The sequence below is a fragment of the Callithrix jacchus genome, chromosome 12, assembly GCF_049354715.1.
Source record: "Callithrix jacchus isolate 240 chromosome 12, calJac240_pri, whole genome shotgun sequence".
Taxonomy (NCBI): Eukaryota; Metazoa; Chordata; class Mammalia; order Primates; family Cebidae; genus Callithrix; species Callithrix jacchus.
In genome coordinates, this window is record NC_133513.1 from 113380603 (window position 1) to 113395316 (window position 14714).

The window sequence follows — 14714 nt, forward strand, 5'->3', positions numbered from 1 at the left end:
CGGTGCATGAGGTACTAGTAAAACATTAAATCTTGTGGAGTATTTCTTAGAAGAAAATGGATAGTGTTAAATATTTAATATAATTTAACATGTTAAACATATATGGTATATAATATATGATATCCCATATTATATTTAATAAGTTAGTATATTAAGTATTAATATATTAAACATCTCATATGTTTAATACATTAATATTTAATATGTTAAGGTGAAAAATTAATGAACTAACGATCAGACTTAAGTAGAAAGTAGAATAAACCAAAATCAAATGTGAGAGTAATGGGTTAGGAACAGACATTAGCAAAATAGAAAACATTTAGAACATCAATAGAAAAACGTTTACTTTAGAGAGGATCAATAAGGCCAATTTGGTTATTGGAAAGTCTAAAACAATTGTCAAACTTTTGATAAAAATGACCTAGGAAAGAGAGAAATAAATAATATTAGAAATAAAAATATTAGGAATCAGACACTAAAATATAATATAAACTACTTTAAGCTTATAAACATTAGGTTTAGATAAAATGAACAAACTTGTCAAAAAATATAGACTACTAAAATTGTCTTAAGAAGAAATCAAATATTGAATAGTCTTATAATTTGAGAAAATTTAACCATTTGTTAAAAATCTTTCCACAAAGTTTATTCCAGATGGTTTTTACTGGCAATTTCTATCAGACATTCAAGAAATAAATAATCCAAATTATGTACAAATTATTCCAGAATCTTGAAAAAGAAGGAACAATTCTCAAGTTTTATTTTGAGAGTTGATAACGGATTCCATAACCTGACAAGGGCTGAATGGGAAAGGAAGGTCACTTAGAAGGATGTTTACAAAAATCCTACTGAAAATATTAGCCGGCCTAATCCTGCCTCCATTAGTTGTGTAATCACGAATAAGCTGGGTTTGATTTAATATAACATCAGTTGAGGTAAATTATCATATTAACGGGTTAAGGGAGAAAAGTCTTGTGATAATTTAAACATGTCTCAAATCATTTGATGAAATTCAACACTTGTTCATGATAGAAACTCTAAACAAACTGAAGACTGAGAGTGTGTTGGCTGGCCCAATGGCTGAGTAGCATTTTCTCAGAATGCTCCCCTGATGCTCAGTGGAAGGCAGATGCCAAACTCCACTGTTTTTTTTTTTTTGGGGGTTCCTTTCCCAATTTTTTCCACATGTGGTTGTGCAAATGTTTCTTATATCTCTTTTTATATAATTATCTTTTATTTATTTTTGAGACAGAGTCTTGCTCTTGTCACCCAGGCTGGAGTGCAGTGGTGCCATCTTGGCTCACTGCAACCTCCGCCTCCTGGGTTCAAGCAATTTTCCTGCCGCAGCTTCCCGAGTGGCTGGGATTACAGGTACTGGTCACCACGCCCAGGTAATTTTTGTATTTTTCGTAGAGATGGGGTTTCACCATGTTGGCCAGACTGGTCTTGAACACCTAACCTCAAGGGATCTGCCTACCTCGGCCATTCAAAGTGCTGGGATTACAGGCGTGAGCCACTGTGCGTGACCTAATCTTTTATTTTTAAGAATAAAGATAGGCACATATATATACCTATATATGTAGGTATATAACTCTCCTCTTGGTTTCATTTGACATACTATAGACATGTTTTCTCTTTTACATCTATATACACCTACGGCTCTTTCTAGTGGTTACACAGAATTTCATTTATAAACCTTAATTCATGAACTATGTTAAGAAAAAATAATTCAGCTGCCCAAAGACTGAGTGTAGCTTTTAAGATGTATAGAATCATAATGGAGTTGGGTGAAATTAAAACCATACACCATAAGTCATTGGGCACTCAGCAGATTTCTGATCATTACAGAAAAATCTGAGCTCCTTACAGTGGTAAAACTACCACCCTGTGAATTGAGATTTGGGCGACTGAGCACGGCACAGTTTGTAGGTCATCTTTCTCTAAAGGTGTAAAAGTGAGAGAGGGCAAATCCAGCATTGCTTACAATGATGTGATCAGATAGTGAGAACTTGACTACAGAGTCCATGAACACAAGTGCTTTCATCCTAGGAAAGTCTTGTAACCACTCCCAATACTCCCCACACTCTCAGCGCCCCTGAAGTTTGTTAGGCTGTTTATTTCAAGTCACACACACAGTCTGTGGTTTCCAGTTTGGTGGACTGACCGAGGGCTGTGAAGGGGCCAGGCAGTCACGTTCTAGAATTGAAAGGCATCTGGGTGGAGGGAGAGAGAATCAAGCCCCCACCGCACAGCACTGCATTTTTTGGCAAGTTTCCTGGGCTCCCCTGAGCCTCTTTTCCTCATCTTTAAAATGGGCAGGATGCTATACACCTTACATGGTGATTGTGAGACCTAAATTTAAGCCTCCCTGTCCACAGAGGGGTTAGTTTAAGATGTAGGAAATATCGTTGTTTTTGAAAAACACTATTCCTGAGAATCGTTTTTCCACAGAGTCAGGTGGTGCTTCTGTTTGTGCACATGCCTCACAATTAGCGTAAAAGTAAGAAAATTATTTAAAAAATGACATCTGGGATAATTGGCTGTCAGCGTTCACCTGTCCTTTTCACTGAGTTGTCCCCACCAAGGCCCTTGCCCGAGCACTGAGTGACAATGGGGGCAGTCACTGGAAAATTTCTGGAGGAAACAGAGGGAGGACTCTAACCACTCTTCACCTCAATAACTGACTTAAATAGGAACACTTTACACTGTTGGTGGGAGTGTAAATTAGTAAAAACAAAAATAATAAAATAACTGACTTAAAATCCCAATTAGGCATTTCTCTCTGTCCCCAAAGTCCTCTGACTCTGCCCTTCACTATGGATCTCTTTGCTTCCCTGTGCAGGGCTCAGCCTAACTTGCTCAGCCAGACGAATCAGTGTAGGTAACAGATCCTGCCCTCACCTGAAAGCAGTTTAGTGATGGACAGTTTCACTGGAATACAGAGTTTGAGGTCTCATCGTAGTTGCCCACTCAGAATTCTTAGCAAAATGTCTTTTCAACAAGATAAGATGTCATGCCAATTGCTAAGAGAGGATGTTTCCTCCCCATATTTTTTTTTTTTAATTTTTTATTGGATTTTAGGTTTTGGGGTACATGAACAGAGCATGCAAGACTGTTGCGTAGGTACGCACATGGCAGTGTGCTTTGCTTTGCTTCTCCCCTTCACCCACATTTGGCATTTCTCCCCAGGCTATCCCTCCCCACCTCCCCCTCCCACTGGCCCTCTCCTTTCCCCCCCAATAGACCCCAGTGTTTAGTACTCCCCTTTCTGTGTCCATGTGTTCTCATTTTTCATCACCCGCCTATGAGTGAGAATATGCGGTGTTTCATTTTCTGTTCTTGTGTCAGTTTGCTGAGGATGACGTTCTCCAGATTCATCCATGTCCCTACAAACGACACAAACTCATCATTTCTGATTGCTGCATAATATTCCATGGTGTATATGTGCCACATTTTTCCAATCCAGTCTATTATCAATGGGCATTTGGGTTGATTCCAGGTCTTTGCTATTGTAAACAGTGCTGCAATGAACATTCGTGTACATGTGTCCTTATAGTAGAACGATTTATAGTCTTTTGGATATATACCCAGTAATGGGATTGCTGGGTCAAATGGAATTTCTATTTCTAAGGCCTTGAGGAATCGCCACACCGTCTTCCACAATGGTTGGACTAATTTACACTCCCACCAACAGTGTAAAAGTGTTCCTTTTTCTCCACATCCTCTCCAGCATCTGTTGTCTCCAGATTTTTTAATGATCGCCATTCTAACTGGCGTGAGATGGTATCTCAATGTGGTTTTGATTTGCATCTCTCTGATGACCAGTGACGATGAGCATTTTTTCATATGATTGTTGGCCTCATATATGTCTTCTTTCGTAAAGTGTCTGTTCATATCCTTTGCCCACTTTTGAATGGGCTTGTTTGTTTTTTTCCTGTAAATCTGTTTGAGTTCTTTGTAAATTCTGGATATCAGATGGGTAAACTGCAAAAATTTTTTCCCATTCTGTTGGTTGCCGATTCACTCTAGTGACCGTTTCTTTTGCTGTGCAGAAGCTGTAGAGTTTCATTAGGTCCCATTTGTCTATTTTGGCTTTTGTTGAAAAGATCAACAAAATAGACAGACCACTAGCCAGATTGATTAAAAATAAAAGAGAGAACAACCAAATAGATGCAATAAAAAATGATAAAGGGGAAATCACCACAGACTCCACAGAAATTCAAACCATCATCAGAGATTATTACAAACAACTCTATGCACATAAACTAGTAAACCTGGAAGAAATGGATAAATTCCTGGACTCCTGTGTCCTCCCAAGCCTAAACCAGGAGGAAGCTGAAACTATGAATAGACCAATAACAAGGGCAGAAGTCGAGGTAGCAATTAAGAGCCTACCACTCAAAAAAAGTCCAGGTCCAGACGGATTCACAGCCGAATTCTACCAGACACACAAAGAGGAGCTGGTACCATTCCTTCTAAAACTATTTCAAACAATCCAAAAAGAGGAAAGCCTTCCCAAATCATTTTACAAGACCAACATCATTCTGATACCAAAACCCGGCAGAGACCCAACAAGAAAAGAAAACTTCAGGCCAATATCCATGATGAACATAGATGCAAAAATCTTCAATAAAATATTGGCAAGCCGATTGCAACAGCAAATCAAAAAACTTATTCATCATGATCAAGTAGGATTCATCCCGGGGATGCAAGGCTGGTTCAACATACACAAGTCTATAAACGTAATTCACCACATAAACAGAACCAAAAACAAAAACCACATGATTATCTCAATTGACGCAGAGAAGGCATTTGACAAAATTCAACAGCCCTTTATGCTAAAAACCCTCAATAAACTCGGTATCGATGGAATGTATCTCAAAGTAATAAAGGCTATTTATGACAAACCAATAGCCAATATCATACTGAATGGGCAAAAACTGGAAGCATTCCCTTTGAAATCTGGCACTAGACAAGGATGCCCTCTTTCACCACTCCTATTCAATATAGTACTGGAAGTTCGAGCCAGAGCAATCAGGCAAGAAAAAGAAATAAAGGGTATTCAAATAGGAAAGGTGGAAGCCAAATTGTCTCTATTTGCAGACGACATAATAGCATACCTAGAAGACCCCATCGCCTCAGCCCAAAAACTCCTGAAACTGATAAGCAGCTTCAGCAAAGTCTCAGGATATAAAATCAATGTGCAAAAATCACATACATTCGTCTACACCAATAACAGACTTAAAGAAAGCCAAATCAAGAACAAACTGCCATTCACAATTGCTACAAAAAGAATAAAATACCTTGGAATACAACTCACAAGGAACGTAAGGGACCTCTTCAAGGAGAACTACAAACCACTGCTCAACGAAATCAGAGAGGACACAAACAGATGGAGAAACATTCCATGTTCATGGTTAGGAAGAATTAATATTGTGAAAATGGCTATACTGCCCAAAGTAATTTACAGAATCAATGCTATCCCCATCAAGCTACCATTGACTTTCTTCACAGAACTGGAGAAAACCACCATGAACTTCATATGGAACCAAAAGAGAGCCCGCATAGCCAAGTCAATTCTAAGCAAAAAGAACACAGCGGGGGGCATCACACTACCGGATTTCAAACTATACTACAGGGTTACAGTAATCAAAACAGCATGGTACGGGTACCAAAACAGAGATATAGACCAATGGAATAAAACAGAGACACTGGAGGCAACACAACATATCTACAACTATACAATCTTTGATAAACCTGACAAAAACCAGCAATGGGGAAAGGATTCCCTTTTTAACAAATGGTGTTGGGAAAACTGGCTAGCCATGTGCAGAAAGCAGAAACTGGACCCCTTCCTGACACCTTACACTAAAATTAACTCCAGATGGATTAAAGACTTAAACATAAGACCTGGCACGATAAAAACCCTAGAAGGAAATCTAGGCAAAACTATCGAGGACATAGGAGTAGGCAAGGACTTCATGAACAAAACACCTCCCCATATTTTTGTGTCAGCAACATTGCTTGTTGGCATGTGAGGCTGCCAGGAGCCTCGTCTGTCACTGTTGTAGCCCCAATGCTGTTGCATCTGTTACCCTGGCCACCTCTGGCTCTTCTTAGTTACACACCGCTGCTCCTAATTATACGCAGATTCCTCTTGAACACCTCCAAGCCCCATGTAACTCCCCCCATGTTCCCTAAGCACTTGCCCTGGCTGTAGGGAAGACAGTGTTGTGGCTTGAGAGCCTGTCTGGCTGGACCATGATTTACCCTCTGTTATAGCCCTGGAACCTAGCACAGTAGCTACCCAGGGCAGGTACCCAGAAATCTTTGTGGATTAAATCCATGAATATCCACAGACCACCCAGTGCTATCTGTTCCCTTCCATATAACCTGCACTTACTGGTTGTTGAAGAATTTATCAGTTTGCTAGAGCTACTGTAACAAACAGCACACAACAGAAACTTTTTTTGTCCAATATTTATGTTGATTAAAAACTGACATAAACAAAACCTGTACGAAAAATATCCCAAATCACATATCACTTTGAAAGAGTCATCTTGAGAGACATTATGACCTATGACCCCCTCTTCCTCTTCCTCTGCCTTGGCTTCCTCCTGCAACAGAAATGTACTATTTCACAGTTCTGGAGAATAGAAATTGGAGAATACAAGGTGTTGGGAGGATTGATTCCTTCCAAGAGCTGTGAGGGAGAATCTGTTCCAGGCCATCTGTGGTCTGCTGGCCATCTTTCATGTTCCTTGGCATGTGGACATCTGCTGGCCATCTTTCAAGTTCCTTGGCATGTGGACATGTGACCCTGGCCTCTGCTTTCATGTTCACATGATACTCTCCCTGTGTATTAGTCCGTTCTCATGTTGCTATCAAGAAATGTCTGATGCTGAGTAATTTGTTTTAAAAAAAGAGGTTTAATTGGCTCACAGTTCTGTAGGGCATACAGGAAGTATGATGCTGGCATATGCTTGGTTTCTGGGGAGTCTTCAGGAAACTTACAATTATGGAAGAAGGTGAAGGGGAAGCAGGCTTGTCTTACGTGGCTGAAGCACAGGGGCGAGAGAGAAAGAGAGAGAGGGGGCAGGTGCTACACACTTTTTGACAACCAGATCTGATGAGAACTCACTCACTATCATGAGAACAGCACCAAGGGGTATGGTATTAAACAATTCTTGAGGAAGCACACCCAGGATCCAGTCACCTCCCGCCAGGCCCCACCTCCAACACTGGGGAATATAGTTTGACCTGAGATTTGGTGGGGACACAGAACCAAACCATATCACTCTGTGTGTATGTCTGTGTCTACATTTCTCCCTTTGATGTGGACACCAGTCATATTGGATTAGGGGCCCATGCTACTTTAGTCTGACCTCATCTATCTTTAACTGTATTGGCCCTGTAGTCCCAGCTACTCAAGAGGCTGAGGCAGAAGGAATCACTTGAGCCCAGGAGGTCAAGGCTGCAGTGAGCTAAGATTGTGCCACTATAGTCCAGCCTGGGCAACAGAGCAAGACTCTATCTCTAAAATGACCCTATTTTCAAATAAGGTCCCATTCTGAGGCCCCAGACCCTAGGACTTCAACATATGTTACTAAACAGTGTAATCACGCCATCGCACTGTTCCTTGTTCTCAGTTCTCTGTTGCTGCTTCTCCATTTATGTCAGAAACTATTGAAACTTAGATAGCGTTCTGTAAAGTATGAACACAGCTGAGGAGGCACACAAGAGGTGTTCCTCATATTTACGCAGTTTTTGATTTTTTTTTTTTTTGAGATGAAGCTTTGCTCTTGTTGCCCAGGCTGGAGTGCAATGGTGTCATTACAGGAGGCCACAATGACGCCTGACTAATTTTGTATTTTTTGTTTTTTAAGTAGAGATGGGGTTTCCTCCATGTTGGTCAGGCTGGTCTCGAACTCGTGACCTCAGGTGATCTGCCCGCCTCAGCATCCCAAAGTGTTGAGATTACAGGCGTGAGCCACCACGCCCAGCCAGTTTTTGATTTTTGTCTGAAAATGACAACTGAGGTTGAGAATTTTGGTGGTCAGATAAACAGCACTATTCCATCCGGGCCGTGTGTAATTCCTGGGAATAAATCACTGTTTTCTCTTTGGCATCAGTGACTTGCATCAGGATACCTGGTTTTTAGCTCTGAACCTTTGTGTAGTGAAATGCAGTGAGGTCCTGTGATTCCAGGGACACAAGAGGAAAAAAAAAGAGTTTTTGGAAGAAACTGGAGGGGATAGACATAGGAAACCTTTTGGATAGTCCTCACTCTGACACTGAGCACTGGAATCATCCAATCCTCCTTACAACTCTCCACAGCACCCCCCCAAAGAAGAGCAAAAGAGCTGTCTGCGCATCTTGCCACCGCCGTTTGCAGACCCTGGGTCGCTACGCATGGTGCGGCCAGCAGGTGGCGCAGGAGGGACTGGGATTCCCGTCTGGCCGCGGTGCGCCCCTCGTGGCTCTGCGGCTCTCTCCGGAGAGACCAAGAGTGCAGAGGGAGAGAACTTGGAAGGTGCAGGGTGACCCAGGCGCCTCTCTTTAGCCCGCCAGCGCCCACAGTGTCTTGGAGAGTACACGGCCCCTGGAGGAACACGGCTGCCTTCGCAGAGGGCCCTCGAGGAGCTGGGTGCTGCGGCTGCAGCTCTTGCGTGAGGCCGTCGTGGGTTGTACTTAATGGTTGCACCTGTATTTCTGGTCGAGAAGCTGTCCTGCCAAGATACGTGCAACTGCTGAGAGCGCGGCTCCAGGTGTGACAACTCAGTGCAGCTGGGGCGTGGCCCCACCGCACGCTGGCCGGGCCAGGTCACCTCTCCGTCGCCAGCGGGCCCTGTCCCCTTTGGAGCTCCTTCAGCTTCCTGGCCTCCACTGGCCAGTGGCTGGGGCTCTCTGGGCAGTTCTTCATTCATTAACAGCTCCCTCCGGGGTTGGGGCGGAGAAAGTAAGAGAAGCCAAAAAACCCAGTGTTGAATTTGGCAGAGGAGATGCTGGCAGAAGCGAGATTGGAACAAATGGCTGCAATGCCTGGAGGGAATTTGCATTCACCCTGGCACCTGAGTGGAAGCCAATGCCCAGCACCCCGCCCGCAGCATCCATCACTGTTCGAGGAGATCCAAGACAAGCCCACACTGTGTTTTCCTGGGAAGCCAGTATAAAGGCTTGATCCCCAAAAGTCACTGCTAAGACACACATTTTACTTGGAGTGAGAGAGGGAGACGGGCTGGTTGTGCAGGACATCTCTGTTCACCCGTAAGTGAGAGAAAATGTGCTGCATATGATCTCAAGCCAGGGACAAACCAGGGGACTGAGGTCATTTTCAGGGCCAGGTAAATGCAACATTTTGTGCAAAATTCCAGGGAGTTCACAGATCAGGTGATCCATCTCTGGTTAAGAATTTCTTAATGCATTAGAACAAGGATCTCTGAAGGATATGCTAACAGAGTGGGCTGCTGGCGGGTGATTAGCTGGCGGTGGAGGTTGGTTGGGGAAGAAGAAAGGGGACAGGCTGGTTGAGGTGTAAGGAGAAGAAAATCTGGCCAGCCTCACTGTCTTGCCCTGGTTGATCTGGACATTTTACTTTAGGGCTGACTCAGTGCTGTGGTTAACAGCTCAGAGTTAACTGCTCTGCTCCTGGAGGAATGGGAAGAATGCTGGCCTATGAGTGACCAAATGCTTTATAGACATGCATGCATTTCTGTTTTCTTCTCAGTAAACCTGGGATGCCACCTTCCCAGAATGGTCTGTGGTTGAGAGATTTGGTTCTGCAGCTGCAGCACTGCCCCGCTTCTCATCCAGCTCTGCTGCTTTCTTTAGATGTTCTCTAAGCCTGGACAACCTCCTGATAAACTAGAGAAATACATTGGAGAGAAATACAGCAGGGGTGGGAGCGAGGAGAAACCTTTAAGGGACTTTCCTGCTGAAGCGACCCTTTAAGAGACTTTCCTGTTGAAGGTCAAAACCTGCATTCTTTTTGCTGCTATGTGATTTTTTTAAAAAACGAAGTGGCCACGTGAATCGGACCTGCTTTCTGAGTTTGTGTGGATGAGACACACAAACTCTAGAGTCTGTCAGAGAAGATTCTAGAGAATAGAACTGGTCTCACCTGGGGTCATCGTAGACAAATCAATAGCAGATGTTAAGAAAATTGTATGTAGGACTAAGAGTCTTGGAAAACCACAATATGTTAATAACTTGATTTAGTTTTGTGACTATCTGATTGTGGGTTCTCTTAATTAATGTTTGCCTAATTTTGTGGGACTTGGTTTCAGATTTTGCAATGGCTTTTGGCCCCACCCCCATTCTTGTACATAAAATAGGTACAACAAAAATTGTTTGAATAAACCAGTAGAGTGAAAATATTTTCGTAATTCCTGAAGACCTGATTCTGAATATGGTAAAGACGGTGGCAACCCAAGGGCCAAGCTAAAACTAGGTTCTGCTCAGTCATTTGATCTCTCTTGGGAGCCTTTAAAATAATGAACCTACAGCTTTTGTTTGGTTTAAGGATTCCTCTGAAGACCTGATGAAATTATTGCCCCCTCTCTAGATAAAGCGGTAAACACAACATTTTGTGTAAAATTCCAGCGAGTTCACAAGTCAGGTGGTCCATCACTTTGGGAGGATGAGTCAAGCAGATCACTTGGGGTCAGGAGTTCAAGACCAGCCAGGCCAACATGGTAAAACGCCATCTCTGCCAAAAATATAAAAAATTACCTGGGCATGGTGGTGCACAGCTGTAATCCTAGCTATTCGGGAGGCGGAGGCAGAAGAATTGCTTGAACCCAGGAGGTGGTGGTTGTAGTGAGCCAAGATTGTGCCACTGCACTTTAAACTGTGTGCAACAGAGTGAGACTCCATCCAAAAAAAAAAAAAAGAATTTATTAATGTATCAGAACAAGGATCTCTGAAGTAAAAAAAAAAAAATTTTTTTTCTTTCCTTTTCTTTTCTTTCTTTCTTTCCTTTTTTGTTTGAGACAGAGTCTCACTCTGTCACCCAGGCTGGAGTGTAGTGGCATGATCTTGGCTCACTGCAACCTCCACCTCCTGGGTTCAAGAGATTCTCCTGACTCAGCCTCCTGAGTAGCTGTTACTACAGGTGTGTGCCACCACGCCTGGCTAATTTTTTTGTGTTTTTGGTAGAGACGGGGTTTCACCGTGTTAGCCAGGATGATCTTGATCTCCTGACCTCATGATCTGCCTACCGGGGTCTCCCAAAGTGCTGGTATTACAAGCATGAGCCACTGCACCCGGCCAAGAATTTCTTAATGCAAACCTCTGTCTGTCTTATGTTCTCTGATATGAATGGAGATTCTGGAAGAGAGGAATGCCATGTTTACGGCTTGAGGCAAGGAGGGATGGACTGTCAGTAGCTTATCATTTTGATCAGTTTCCTCCTATCCAAAGATAATTCTAGAGTGCAGAAAATTCTAGAGTGAGGAGAGGAAGACGTATATGATGATATCCAAACTTTAGGGCGTGTTCTGTTTACTGATTCTCTAATTACCAGTTTGGTGCAATAGTATTTATTTCCTTGGCTTGTTTCTTTCCTTCTTCTTGAGGAAGATAACGGTAAGAGATTTATTTGGGAAACTTGGACAGTTCCTTGTGCATGTACTGTATTGTGTTCTGTGCCTGCATCTCCTGAAATAAGTCCCAAGGTGAAGCAGTCTTTACAATAATATGTTTTCTTGTCAACACTGACAAATTAGATTTTTTTCCTCTACAATATAATGGAATTTCTAAGGGAAGATGCTGGACAAGTGTAGCTTTAAGATTTGCATTCAGCTTCTGATTCCAACTTTGCATCATTGCTTGTGAGTTACTTTCTATGTATATTCTGATGTCTGTTTCCTAGTCATTGTCCTGTGCAAATACTGAACTTGAAAAGAGTGTGTCTAAGGAACAGCAGTGTGTTCAATGCACTCTCCTCCTATGGCCCCAAGTGGAAAGAATTGCACTAGAAATTGCATTATTTCTTCCACCCATTCAGCTTTGAATCTGCTTTAACCAATTTCTGGTTGTGGCAGCAGAGTTATTTTAAAGTCCTGATCAGTTATTTTAGAAGTGCAGCAGTTTTTAACTCTAGGGTATTTCTTCCTGGGAGGGAAAAGTTGAGAGTCATGGCCTGAGATTCATAATTAACGTCTCTCTCTTGTACTGTACATTTCCTTAGAGTAGGGTTTTGTGTGGAGATGCAGCAAATCTAATAAGGCCTGAGCCAGCAAAAAGTAAACTTTCCGGTGTCCTCAGATTCCCTGATTAGTTTAAAAGGTGGGTCTTTCCCTGTGCAGGGACTGGATCCCGAGAATGGATGCTTGTTCATGTTCTAGAGGAGCTTGTGAGTGCTGTGGTGCATGGTGCTTCCATGAACATGAGGGGCCATCTTGGGGTGGGACAATTTGCTGTCCCACCCCCAAGTACTCAACAAAAGGCAGACATAACCATGGCACAGCTTTAAAGAAAGAAGCTTGAGAGATGTTGACATTTGCATTTTTTTCTTATAAGAATGTACATAGGAGATGGCAGATAGAATATTGCAGCTGGGAGGTTTCCTGCTCAACTAAACCTGTAGTTCTGTAATTAACTCTATATCTCTTCAGAAGATTATGACCCATCCAAAGGATTCCATGCTTCACTTTCGAGTGATGTGGAGGGCAGCAGGCCTGCTCTCATAATCGTGTTTTTACTATAAGCATTTATAACACCGTCCTCTTGCTTAGGTGTTAAAATTTCCATATAGCATTTATTAAGGTAAATGCCTTGTTTTATAGAATTTAAAAAATAGAGGTAAAATTCATGTAAGATAAACATCAATTTTAAAGAAAAAATTCAGAGGCATTTAGTACATTCACAATGTTGTACAATCACCACCTTTAATTCTAAAACACTTTGTTCACCCCAAAAGGGAACCCCGTATTCATTAAGCAGTTGCTCCCTATTATCCTCTTTCCCTAGCTCCATGCAACCATCAAGCGGCATTCTGTCTCTAAGAATTTACCTATTCTGATATTTAATATCAATGGAATTTGATAAGCCCCCAGAAATAAACTTCCACAGATACAGTCAACAAATCTTTCACAAGAGCATTAAGAATACACGATGGGGAAAGGGTCTCTTTAAAAAATGGTGCTGGAAAAACAATATCCACATGCAAAAGAATGAAGTTAGATTCTAACCTTACACCATATACAAAAATTAACTCAAAATGACTAAAGACATCAATGTAAGACCTAAAATCATAAAATATCTAGAAGAAAACATAGGAAAAAAAGTTTCTTGACATTTGTTGGTGATGACTTTTTTTTTGGCTATGACATCAAAAGCACAGGCAACAAAAGAAAAAATAAGCAAGCTGGGCTCCATCAAACAAAAAATCTCCTGCACTGCAAAGGAAACAACCAACAAAATGAAAAGACAACCTCCTAACATGGCAGATGAAAAGAGAAAAGAAAAAAAAAAAAAAAGGCAACCTACAGAATGGGAGAATATATTTGCAGACCATATATCTTATAAGGGGTTAATGTCCAAATATATATAAGGAACTCATACAACTCAATAGGAAAAAATCAAATACCTTGATTTAAAAATGGGTGCAAAGAACCTGAATAGACATTTTTCCAAAGAAGATATACAAATAGCCAACAGGTATATGGCAAGGTGCCTAATGTCGCTAATCATCAGGGAAATACAAATCAAAACCACAATGAGATATCATCTCACACCTGTTAGGACAGTTCTTATTTAAAAAACACAAAAGAGATAACTAGTGTTGGTGAGAATGTGGAGAAATTGGAAGCCTTGTCCACTGCGAATGTAAATCGGTGTAGCCATTATGGGAAACAGTGTGGAGGTTCTTCAAAAAATTGAAAATAGAGCTACCATACAATCAAGCAGTCTACTTCTGACTATAAATCCCAAGGAAATTAAATCAGTATTTTAAAGAGATATCTGCATCCTCACGTTTATTGCAGCATTATTCACAATTGCCAAGATAGAAAAACAGCTCACTGACGGATGGATAGATAAAGATAATGGAGTACTATTCATCTATAAAAGAAGAAAATCCAGCCATTTGTGACAACATGGATGAACCTGGAGGGAACACTATGCTAACTGAAATAAACCAGACACAGAAAGACAAATACTGTGTGATCTCACTTACATGTGGGATAAAAGAGCTGGACTCCTAGAAACAGAAGTAGAATGGGGGCTGCCAGGGGCTGGGAGGTTGGGGGAAATGGGGAGATGTTGGATAAATAGCATAAACTTTCAGTTATTAAATTAATAAGTTTTGGGATCTAACATGCAGCATGGGTGACTACAGTTAATGGACTGTATGATTTACTTGAAATTTGCTAAGAGTAGGTCTTTTTAAAAAGAATTTAAAAAAATACAGACAAGGTCTCACTATGTTGCCCAAGCTGGTCTTGAACTCCTGGACTCAAGTGTCTCCCACTTCAGCCCCCCAAAGTGCTGGGATTGTAGGGCCACCATACCCAGCGAAGAGTAAATAGTAAGTGTTTTCATCACACACACATGTGCACACACACACAAAATGGTGATGGTTGTGTTAGTTTGATTGTGGCAATCATTAGACAATTTATTCATGTATCAAATCATCATGTTATGCACTTTTGATATATATAATTTTATTTGTCAACTGTACCTCAGTAAAGCTGGAAAAATAAAAGAGTAAT